The sequence below is a fragment of the Periplaneta americana genome, chromosome 11, assembly GCF_040183065.1.
Source record: "Periplaneta americana isolate PAMFEO1 chromosome 11, P.americana_PAMFEO1_priV1, whole genome shotgun sequence".
Classification (NCBI taxonomy): Eukaryota; Metazoa; Arthropoda; class Insecta; order Blattodea; family Blattidae; genus Periplaneta; species Periplaneta americana.
In genome coordinates, this window is record NC_091127.1 from 82,734,717 (window position 1) to 82,746,461 (window position 11,745).

Consider the following 11,745-nt stretch of genomic DNA (forward strand, 5'->3'; position numbering starts at 1 on the left):
ATAATTAAAAAAAATTAGTTCTCGAGCCAATAATCAACTACAGTAGAGTCTCGTTAATACGAACTACGCTAATCCGAAAATCTGGTTAATCCAAACAAAATTATTTTAAGAAAAAACCAAATTTATTGTAATAATACAAAGTAGCGAAAAGAAAAAATGTATAAATTCACTCAATTTCTTTTACTTTAAAAATTATGAAAATAGCACATTCAAGGGTACTTACAACAATTAGTGTTTTCTGTACATAATTTACACATCCGTCATGTTCATAAAATCAGTAATTTTCTGTCGTTGTAAAGAAGTTGGCTGTGGTTCTAAAAATTGCAACAGCGTACTCCCACCACCGTCTCTCAGCGCTCGTGAATAGCATGCATTGCATTACAGGAAATATTTTGGTTAATCCAAAAATCTTGTAATCCGAATAGGTCTTGGTCCGAATTAGGATTAGCGAGACTCTACTGTTTTTCTAATCGCACATTCCTCTGCTAAATCCTGTACATTTTTATCAGACTCTTTTGTTGATATTGAGAACCTAATATTAGCCTTTTTACTTTTTCTTTACACCAAGTCTAGAAGAAATTTGTGATTTTACAAAAAAAAAACAATTTTGATCATTTTACTGAAATGCACGCTTTTAGTTTCCGCCATACCAAGAAAGCGGTTTGTGTCATGCTGTCTGTTCTTCCGTCCACTTGTCAGTGTACATCCTTTCCTCCTAATTCCTGGACGGATTTTTTCTTGCTCAATATATAATATATTATATCAATTCGTCCTAGAAGAATATATATGAAATTTAATAATTTTTATTTGAATGCCTCATAGTATATTGTATAAAAAATGACTTACTTAAAATCGTCTCTAACGGTTTCTCTTCGCTTTTATTTTACAATAAATCTATCCAAGTGAAATAGTGGGCTATAGTTCGCACGACACCAAAAATGAATTAAAAGTACAGAAACTAGAAGATACGAATAAAAAACAATGGATGAAAAATGCATCTGAAAAATACTGATCTATAAAAATTATAAAGTAAATAGACTACATTCTGGGATTCTTGATTAGCAAAACAGAGAGGCAAGAATTGTAGTGGGAGTGACATTCGTTTACTGTGTACTATAGATATCTGGAATAAGGACTGTGACATGTAAAGAATCCCGGTAGGGTAAATGTTGGACATTACGAATAAACTGGTCTGTATGAATGTAATCGTAGATAATAATTCGATAGTATTTATTTCAAGTAGTACTTTTAATTGCTGCTTAATATGCATGCATATGAGTCATTTAATATCACGCATTATTATAAGATTGTTTTAATACTCACTCATATTTCAGAGAAAAGGGTACCACCCTCGGTTTCCTCATAGGCAGCTGCGTCCGTCCGGGAGCTCCTGTACGTACACATTGTACAACACTTGAATGGCGAGGCGACACATCTCAATTGCTTTCTAGCCCTTCATCTCTAAATTGCTTCTGATTTGGCAATCATTCCATTCCTACATCAAGTCACGTCAGCTCTCTAGTGAATAGGCCTAGTCATCAGTGAATTAGAGTCCGTCATCCTAAGAGCTGACCAGCAACAGAGCACGCCCACCACTTCGTGTGGCTTGGCCAGTCAACAAAACTAATGCGCTTTACATCCACTTCATTAACGAGGGTTGCCATGAAAACAATACCTTCGGTTTTTTGCTTTAAATATTATACTAATAGGTTACAGGTATGTACGGAGTTCCCGAACATTAAGATTTGCATGATCTGGTGATCCAATCTGTTTTGGTCAGTTACTGGACGCTGAAGTCATAATTTGCAGGTGCTCGTGTAAAGGGGGTTAAGTAAGAATTGGCTAAAGCGGGATAAGTAAAGATTTGAACCCTCCACGATTACTTCTGTCTTGTGTTAAAGTGGTTAAATCATTCTTCCATCCATGATGCAGTTACAGTGCTCCGTATTTTGTCACAAACGGGTTTTATTCAGTACCAAAGGAGAGAAATTTATATATCTTACAATTTGACTTAACTCCCTTTATACGAGCACCCGCAAATTACGGCCAGGATTTAGATGCACAAAATCTGAAATATGCATAATAGAACAATACATTCACACAGAAACATTCAAAACGTAATTTCTAGGGTTTATTATTTTCCTAAAAGAATGAAATGTGGATGATATATTAGGTGTACTGTACGTTGGTCTACTATAGCTATGCTTTTTTTTTTTAATTTGACATTAAGTTCAATATGTACACTTAATTTCTTTGTTTACTTTATTCTTTCTGGTTGGAAAACACAACTTACAAATTTTCAAGTTTCTCTATTGCTATACTTTGTTATTTACAAATATATTTTAAATGCTGAAAATTGTCGTTCAGCATCACATGATATTACTGGACAAAATTTCAGTGCTCAAATTGTGAGTTTGTAAGATCCAGGTTAAACTATTTTGACACAAGACCTTCACAATGCTGTAACTAGAATTTTCTTTTGTAGCACCATGTCTAGTTTTATCTTGACAGACCCCACCAGTGGGCCCTAGTGCGTGGGAAATGTGTTCTGTTAAGGTGCATCTACACGGTTCAACTTTCCTTTCAATTTTACGCATTCAAGCAATGCATGCAAGATTGATATTTAATATTGATTCTTATACAAACTGATTCAGAACTTATGTTACAGAAGAATATAGTAGATAGAGGATACTAAAAGAAACATTTTTCATTCAGCAATGTGTGTCCTATCTCTCACAAGTATGGCGCTACACTTGTTTTAGTGTTGTGGCTGTGTGCCATGTTGTGATTGTTTGTTGTTGCTATGCGCATTGATGCGTCATTGTCTCAGTCCACATGTCATGGCAAATCACCTAAAGCGAGAAAATTACAGGGACTTTCTGGAAAACACCTGTTTGCCCGTTTTATTGGAAAAGGTACCACTTGCAGTATGCACCAAGATAATATGGTTCCAAAATGACGGAGCTCCTGCGCACTTCAGTCTTGCAGTAAGGCAACAGCAGACAGCAACATTTGGTGACAGATGAATTGGTTATCAAGGTCCCGTCCCATGGCCAGCAAGATCGCCAGATCTTAATCTGCTTGACTTCTTGTGGGGACTTCTGAAGATTCTAGTGTATGCCACATCTGTAGACCAGGTCGATGATTTTCTTTCAAGGATTGTCGACGCCTGTAACACCATCTGTAGGCCTACTACACCTGGCATATTTCAACAGATGCAGCAGTCAATGTTTCGGCGATGCCAGTATTATTATTTTGTAGTAGGAATCCAAAACTCGTAGTCATACAGTAGCATAGGGACAGTCATCTTTTTAGAATTTTAGTGTTTTTCCTTGTATTTTAAAAAGTACTTTTAATCGTGTCACAGACAGCTGAATTCATTACTTTTCTTTAAAATAGCTTCGTTTTTTGTGTAAGAAATTTTAAAACCGGAATAATTAAAATAATCCTTTACGAATTTATCTCATATCCATATCTTTAAAGCTCAAATGTTTTTTTTTTTTCATACCGATACTCAATATTTTTAAAATGTATTGTTTCCTTATTTTATTTAACTTAATGACTCTCTGCAAATAATCCTCTAAACTCGTGATTAAGACTGATCGTCACTAAATTGGGTTGTTTCTAAAATGTCATTATTAATTTAAAAATGTATTTTCGCTTTCTATCTATTAATTCTGCATGATGTCAATGTGCAATTTACGTATGACTGAAAAAAGAGACGGTGAAGGATGACACGTACAACAGCGTTGTAATTAAACATATATTGATCAAGTAACATTGATAAAACATAGTGAGATTAAAGATCTGTTTCGATTTGTAAAATGTTTTGGACAAGAACTTCTTTTGGTAGGTACTTGAAAATTTGTGTTATTAGAGACGTGATAACTGATTGCAAAACTAAATCTATTAATTCTCTAATAAAATGCTTTCTTGGTATCACTTGTGAGGTTCAGAACTGTCTTCGGTCAGTTGACTAAATAACAACGGTCTATTTTGCATTACCTTCTAATACATTAATCAAAATACAACAAACAAGGACAGAAAAGAAAACAAAAGGTTATTATAATCGAAATTGTATTCTTTGGTTATTTAGTGTACCTACAGTGGAATGGAAAGACTGCAGAAACTACTTAGATAGTTGAATTTATTATATTATCTACTACTTTACAATATATTCAACAACACTATTTTATAAGGTCCATAAACATCACTGTTTAATCATACACTGCTTATACACACGTACCACTCATACCCACTTCTTTGCATGTTTCTAGCTGCCATCTTGTCTTCTCAACCAATTTTTCTAACGGATAAGCAAATATCTTACTATAATAATACCGGACAGCTGTATACTAGCAGCATTGACGTGAGTGCGAAATATCGCGGACTTGACATCTAGCGGAGCGGCGTGGAATTACGTCCACAAATACAAATATTAACATAGCGGGAATCGGACTATTGTTTAAAACGTGAGGTATTAATGTGGAATAATATACGAGACACTTAAGAAATGTTGAATAGTATTTAATGTAACATTATTTTATATCAAAGCTGCACATATGAGGAATATTGCATGCTTCATATTATTCTCCGTAATTGTTGCGTATTTTTTCTTTGTTTTAGTGCAGCGTTGTCAGACAGGGACTAAACGGAGCGGAGAGCTCCACTTATAACTCGTTGCGTGCTCCGGTGTTTCCACAGACATACGTTCACGCTCCGACTGCACTCTCTAGCTGCACAACCGGTTTTGGAGCTTACAACTCTGACACTACTGCTTTAGTGAGAGAAAATTAATTCTGACATGAAGAATGAATTTACATAACACTTTATATACGCATTGCTGACAATTGAAAAGATAAATTTTGTAGTAATATGATGCTTCTAATAATTGGTAAAGGCATGTGGACAACAATAAAACTTAATTTGCTAAAACCTTGAAATTTCCAATATATTTTAACTTCTATTCATTTATTAGGCCTAAATTAAAAAGCTAATTTTTATTGTGCTATGAACACAGAGACGAAGGCATTAGGCCTACTAAAGAATTTTCTTGACTCACGTTTTATGATCCCACGGAAATCAAAAGTACGATTTGGAGCAGTTTGTAATACTGTAATTGTAGCGGTTATAAACATCACATAGACACCCTGACATTTTAACACAGCACTAATTAATAAAACTATCTACTAGCCCAGCAATAATCTACGTTGCAGCCTAGATCATATATACCCAGATTGCTCGGCGTTATAGGCTTTGACAGTAACAACATTTGTCATGTAGGGCTCTGAGTTCTGCAGTCACAACTGGCCTACGTCTATGTTCATGATACAACGGAGTGGGCTATGGAAATTCAGCTCTCCTTGGCAACGGTTTTGTTGTGAATTGTTTTTGTATCTTTCTGACGAGAAATAAAAACTGTTCTTGAGTTTCACTTAATCAGTATATTGTATTTTAGCTACAATATTGGTGACCCCGATGTGATATGAACACGCACGAAGATACAGAGCAAAGTTTTTTACCAACTAGTAGTGGTGACAGAGTCGTTGTGTGTGCACAACATATTGAGAAGCCTCCTCCATTCTACAAGGACGATCCAGAGCTATGGTTTGCAGTGGTGGAAAATGCTCTCAGTTTCGCAGGGATTACTCGAGATCAAGCAAAATTCCAATATATAGTAAGTAACGCTGATCATACGTTTATTCCAATTATAGCTGATTTAATTAAATCTCCACCAGCCACGGGCAGGTATGACGCTATTAAAACACGTATCATTGCCGCTTTTGCTGAACCAATCAACAAAAGACTCAATAGATTATTGAGCGGCATACCTATAGGAGAGAAACGACCGTCCCACTATCTACAAGAGCTCAGAAGTTTAGCTTCCGGTCATTTAGGTGAAGAAGTCCTCAAGTCACTCTTCTTAGCACAACTAGCACCCACTATTAGAATGTCCTTGCTTTGCAGAGAAGAGGATAGTTTGGACAAGCTAGCATTTTTAGCTGACAAGATGCAGGAGACGAACGTAACAACTCAAATGTCAGTAGCTCGGCAAGAACCCTTTACATTATCGACTATTGTTGACGAGGTTACGGAATTGAAAAGCAAAGTAGACGAGTTATGCAAATTGTCTAAGTACAAATCTCCTCATCTTAAAAATAACGGCGGGTCGTCATCCGATACCCAACGAAGTAAACTTTACAAACAGAAGAAAGATAAAGTTTGCTACTATCATTTTAAGTTTGGAGCTAACGCGAGACGATGTATACAGCCTTGTTGCTGGAGCTTAGAGAAAAATTCGGAAAACTAGTGACGTCGTCTGGAGTCGAGGCGGTCCATGACGAGAGATTTAAAAATCGTCTCATTGTTACAGACAAGATTAATCACTTGGACTTTCTCGTTGACACGGGAGCTGATTTATCTGTTCTTCCCCGTTCTAAGGCAAACTTCATCGGTAAGCAACCAGCTGATTTCAAACTATATGCAGCGAATGGGTCAGTCATAGATACCTATGGCGAGAGGCTCATTACACTGGACCTTAATCTAGGACGCCAATATCCATGGAAGTTCACAATTGCTAACATTTCTCAGCCTATACTTGGAGCTGATTTTTTGAAACATTATGGTATTCTAGTTAATCTCAAGCAGCGAAAGCTTACAGACTCTTCAACGGCCAGAGCTACAATTGGCAAGTTAACCACAGTTGCTTTGTCAACCTTTTCTACGATAGCTAGCGGAAAATACGAGCTGTTATTGCGAGAATTTATTGACATAACTAAGGTTCCGCCATTTATTGCCCAGCAAAACATGGTGTGGAACATCACATCAAAACGAAGGGCTCACCTATCAAAGAACGTGCTCGACGTCTTACGTCTGAGAGGCTTAAGGTCGCTAAAGCGGAGTTTGATTATATGCTATCTCAAGGTATCTGTACTCCCTCGAGCAGTCCCTGGGCTAGTCCTCTTCATCTCGTTTCTAAAAAGAACGGAGGATGGAGACCCTGTGGGGATTACCGTCGTTTAAATGCTACAACTATCCCTGATAAGTATCCAGTTCCTCATATACATGATGTAACTCAACGGCTAGACGGTTGTACCATTTTCAGTACTCTTGACCTTACCAGAGCCTATCACCAAGTACCCATAGCTCCAGACGATCGCGCCAAGACAGCAGTAATAACGCCCTTCGGTCTTTTCGAATTCAACGTCATGACCTTTGGATTACGCAATGCTGCGCAGACTATGCAACGTCTAATGGATAGCGTACTTCGTGGACTTGAATTCTGCACGTGTTACATCGACGACTTATTGATAGCATCGAAAGACGAGGAACAGCATGAACAGCATCTTCGTCTTGTTTTCCAGAGGTTGCGTGAACATGGACTTTCTATTAACTTATCCAAGTGTTCTTTCGGCAACAGTGAAGTTAACTACTTAGGCTACACAATCAATGAACATGGTGTTAGGCCGCTTGAAGATCGTATTAAGGCAATTGCAGACTACCCCAAGCCTAAGACCATTGCCGACTTGCGCAAGTTTCTCGGTATTATTAATTTTTACAGGCGTTTCCTCCGCAATGCGGCGCAGATACAAGCCCCACTACATATTCATCTTCACGGTGCAAAAAAGAATGACAAGCGTCTTATTACGTGGGATAGAGAGGCTGAAGAAGCATTTGAGCTATGCAAACAACAATTAGCAAAAGCAACTCTCTTAGTTCACCCACGGGACAATGCTACTTTAGCTCTTCGCACGGATGCTTCTGATATTTCTTCTGGGGCTGTGCTCGAGCAGTACAATTTCGGTCGTTGGGAACCTTTGGGTTTTTTCTCTAAGAAGCATACCAATGCGGAAATTAAATACAGCACATATGATCGTGAACTGTTAGCAATTTACAAAAGCCTTAAGTATTTTCGTTGTATGGTTGAAGGACGAAGACTGATTATCGTAACTGATCACAAACCATTGATTCACGCTTTTAATCAAAGTGCAGACAAAGCTTCGCCTAGGCAGCTCCGTCACTTGGATTTCATTAGTCAATTTACGACGCAAATCGTCCACGTTAAGGGTGCAGACAACACTGTAGCAGACTGTTTGTCACGTATAGGTGCCATAGACATGCCGACGCTAATATCCGCAGATGAACTCATAGCCGCACAGGCTGCTGATGAAGAACTTCAACATCTTCTTCAATCTAATTCGACCAGCTTAAAATTAACAAAAATTTCGCTGACTGAATCAAAGGAAGAAATTTATTGTAATGTTTCGACGCAGGTCATTCGACCTTACATCCCATCTTGTCTTCGCAAGAAAGTTTTCGATAACATTCACAACCTGTCTCACCCTAGCGGTAAAGCAACTAAGAAACTTATACAGCGCAAGTTTGTTTGGCCTAGAATGAATAAAGAAATTATGCTGTGGGCTCGTATGTGTCTTCAGTGCCAGAGAAGTAAAATAAGTCGTCACCACAAAAATGTGCCCCTACACATTCCTATGCCAAGCGCGCGGTTCGCTCACGTACATATAGATATCATTGGTCCGCTTCCAGTTGTCAAAGGTTTTCAGTATTGCCTGACAATGATTGATAGATTCACAAGATGGCCTGAAGCGGTCCCGATATCTGAAGTTTCTGCAGAGATATTGTAGACGCATTCTTCAGGACTTGGATCGCAAGATTCGGCGCACCTCCACTATTACAACAGACAGAGGCTCGCAATTTGAATCTGCTATTTTTCGAGCGTTTTGTAATCTCATTGGTTCTACAAAAATACGCACGACAGCCTTTCATCCCGCCTCAAACGGCATGATAGAGCGTTGGCATAGGTCACTGAAAGCCGCTATCATGTGTCACACGGGATCTAAATGTTGGATCGATATCTTACCGGCTGTCCTACTTGGATTGCGCTCCAGCATCAAAGAAGATTGTGACGCTTCGCCCGCAGAAATGGTTTACGGAGCGACACTAAGACTTCCAGGACAGTTTTTCGTCGACGATCAAACCGAACTGTCGCAGCGAGCCTTCGCTGAAAGACACAGACAGTTAATGCGCACTGTCAGATCGACTCCCGCTGCTCACCACTGCAACAGAAGAGCTTTTCAGCATAAGACATTATATACGTGTACGCATGTCTTTGTTCGTGTGGCAACTAAAGGATCCCTTGTACCACCGTATGAAGGACCGTATAGAATTCTTCGTAGGATATCTGACTACGTGTTCGAAGTCGATATTCACGGGAGCCCTAAAACCATTTCCACAGAAAGACTTAAGCCAGCTTTCTACGAATTCTTCTCTGAAGATGATGGGAACAAGACCTCCGATCATCAACGACCAAGTTCTTCACATCCCCCACCATTCAGAACTTATCCTGGTGCAAGAAAAGTTTCGTGACTCAGCGTCACTGGGAGGGGAGTACATGTAGGGCTCTGAGTTCTGCAGTCACAACTGGCCTACGTCTATGTTCATGATACAACGGAGTGGGCTATGGAAATTCAGCTCTCCTTGGCAACGGTTTTGTTGCGAATTGTTTTTGTATCTTTCTGACGAGAAATAAAAACTGTTCTTGAGTTTCACTTAATCAGTATATTGTATTTTAGCTACAGTCAGGTTTACTATGCTGCCATCTAGTTGTTACATAAGGAGTCACGTCATAACTCCCATTTGAATTGGATTAGCGACTGTACTGCCATCTCGTATTCGTTTACTGCGGACGGGTGGCGATCCTGGCGGTTGTTCTCTTCAAAGTGCAACCGATTTTAACATAGGAATGAGCAATCTATGTGTAATCTGGAATTGCAGTTGATTACAGCTTGTTTCGCGGGTTTCACAACACCGATCGCCTAGGTAGCAGCACCAGCGTCGTTCGCGCGCAGAACTGCTAGCTGTCCGGTATTATTATAGTGAGGTATTTGGGATAAGTAGAGAACTCTGGGTAACCTACCCATCGCGTAGTTCTAATGTTCACCACCTACGACGTCGAGCGCTGATCATCTTATTTTGGTCCGTCAGCATAAGATGGTGCTGACCGTAGTTTCGCATCCTATTATATACAGGGTGATTTCGTTCAAAGTGTACAAACTGCAGGAGATGATTCCTGAAAGGATTAGGAACAAAAATTGTATAATGAACGTAGGTCGGGGATGCATGCTTTCCTCACTAGAGAGCGGTACTGTTCCCCATGACGGTAGCGAGTATTTGTATCGGTAACATTACGTAGACATCCGCTTCAGTGGTAGTGGCGACTAAACCTAACGTGGACGTGTTTGTGTAGGTAGTGCAGCGCTAAGTTACGATGTTCAGATACACCAATCGCGAACAGACTGACATGGTATTTACATACGGACAATCACATGGCAATGGGCGGGCGGCTGCACGGCTGTACCGGGAAAACTACCCCCATCGACAGCACACGCAACATACAACGTTTGCAAGAATTTTTCGTCGTTTGGGTGAAACAGGTTCGTTTACGAGACTGGGTCACCATGAAGGACGGGTGCGTTCAGATACGTACCCCAACCTTGGAGAAGATGTGATAAACGCTGTGGAACAAGATCGCCGTATCAGCACCAGGCAGGTGGCTCGCCAATGTGGGGTAAGTCAGACGACCGTGTGGAATATTCTCCATGAGAACTGTTACTAACTACCCTTATCACGTGCAACGTGTGCAGGACTTGTTACCGAGGGACTTGCCTCTGCTGGAACGGATTTGTCGCTGGTTCCTTGGACAGGTCACCCGTATTCGGAATTTCCTGTCATCCATCCTATTCACAGATGAGATCACGTTTACGAGGGGCGGTATCATCAATCTCAACAACAATCATGCATGGGATATGCAGAATCCCCGTGCTATGATGGAAGTGAACCATCAGCACTAGTTCAGCCTCAATGTATGGGCGGATATTGTTGGCGACCGTCTCGTTGGACCAGTCGTCCTTCCAGGACGCCTCGCAGGCGAGGCACATCTCAACTTCTTGCGGGTGACTCTCCCTCCCCTACTGGAAGACGTTCCTTTTGCAGTACGAATGGTTATGTGGATGTTACATGATGATGCTCCATTCCATTTCCATAATACCGTGCGGAGACATCTCAACATCATCTTCCCCGATCGATAGATCGGACGAGGAGGTCCAATTCCATGGCCTCCTAGGTCACCTGACTTCAACCCATTAGATTTATACCTGTGAGGGCATCTCAAAGCAGTTGTGTATTCTGAACCCATCCCGGACGTGCAGACACTGGAGCAACACATTCGCACTGCCTGTGACGCCATCCGGATGCAGCCTGGAATATTTGAACGTGTGCGGCAGTCTCTGCTACGGCGCGTCCACGCATGCCTTGAGGGCCGTGGGAGTCGCTTTGAACACCTCTTCTAACTGTGGCCTCATGACACTGTGTCGTGCATTGCATTGTAGTATTGTTGAAGGAATGAATAAATAAATGCTTATAGCACAGAAACTATGCATTTCCAGACGTATGCTCATTATACAATTTTGTTCCTTATCCTTTCAGGAATCATCTTTTGCAGTTTGTACTCTTTGAATGAAATCACCATATATATATTGCGTGTTCAGTTCAAAGTGTGTCATGGCTCACTGTATGCCATCATGTGGCTAGCCAATGAGCCTAGAGAATTCAATCTTTCTACACTTCCGCAAAGGCGTATTGCCAATGTGCCAGAGAAGTTGCTTAGCAAGTATGGCGTTCATTCTGAAGAGACTTACCGATACGTACGGTAACGTCGGTAGTGGC

The 11,745-nt window shown here is 40.2% G+C and overlaps 1 protein-coding gene across 1 annotated transcript in view; it reads right to left on the reverse strand.

The window, feature by feature from the left end:
- Positions 1-1,466, reverse strand: part of LOC138709155 (synaptic vesicle glycoprotein 2B) — a 342,436-nt gene extending 340,970 nt beyond the window's left edge. Inside the window, exon 1 of the mRNA XM_069839698.1 lies at positions 1,324-1,466. The gene's annotated coding sequence lies outside the window, so the exon portion shown is untranslated. The remainder of the gene's footprint in view (positions 1-1,323) is intronic.
- Positions 1,467-11,745: the final 10,279 nt, after the last annotated feature.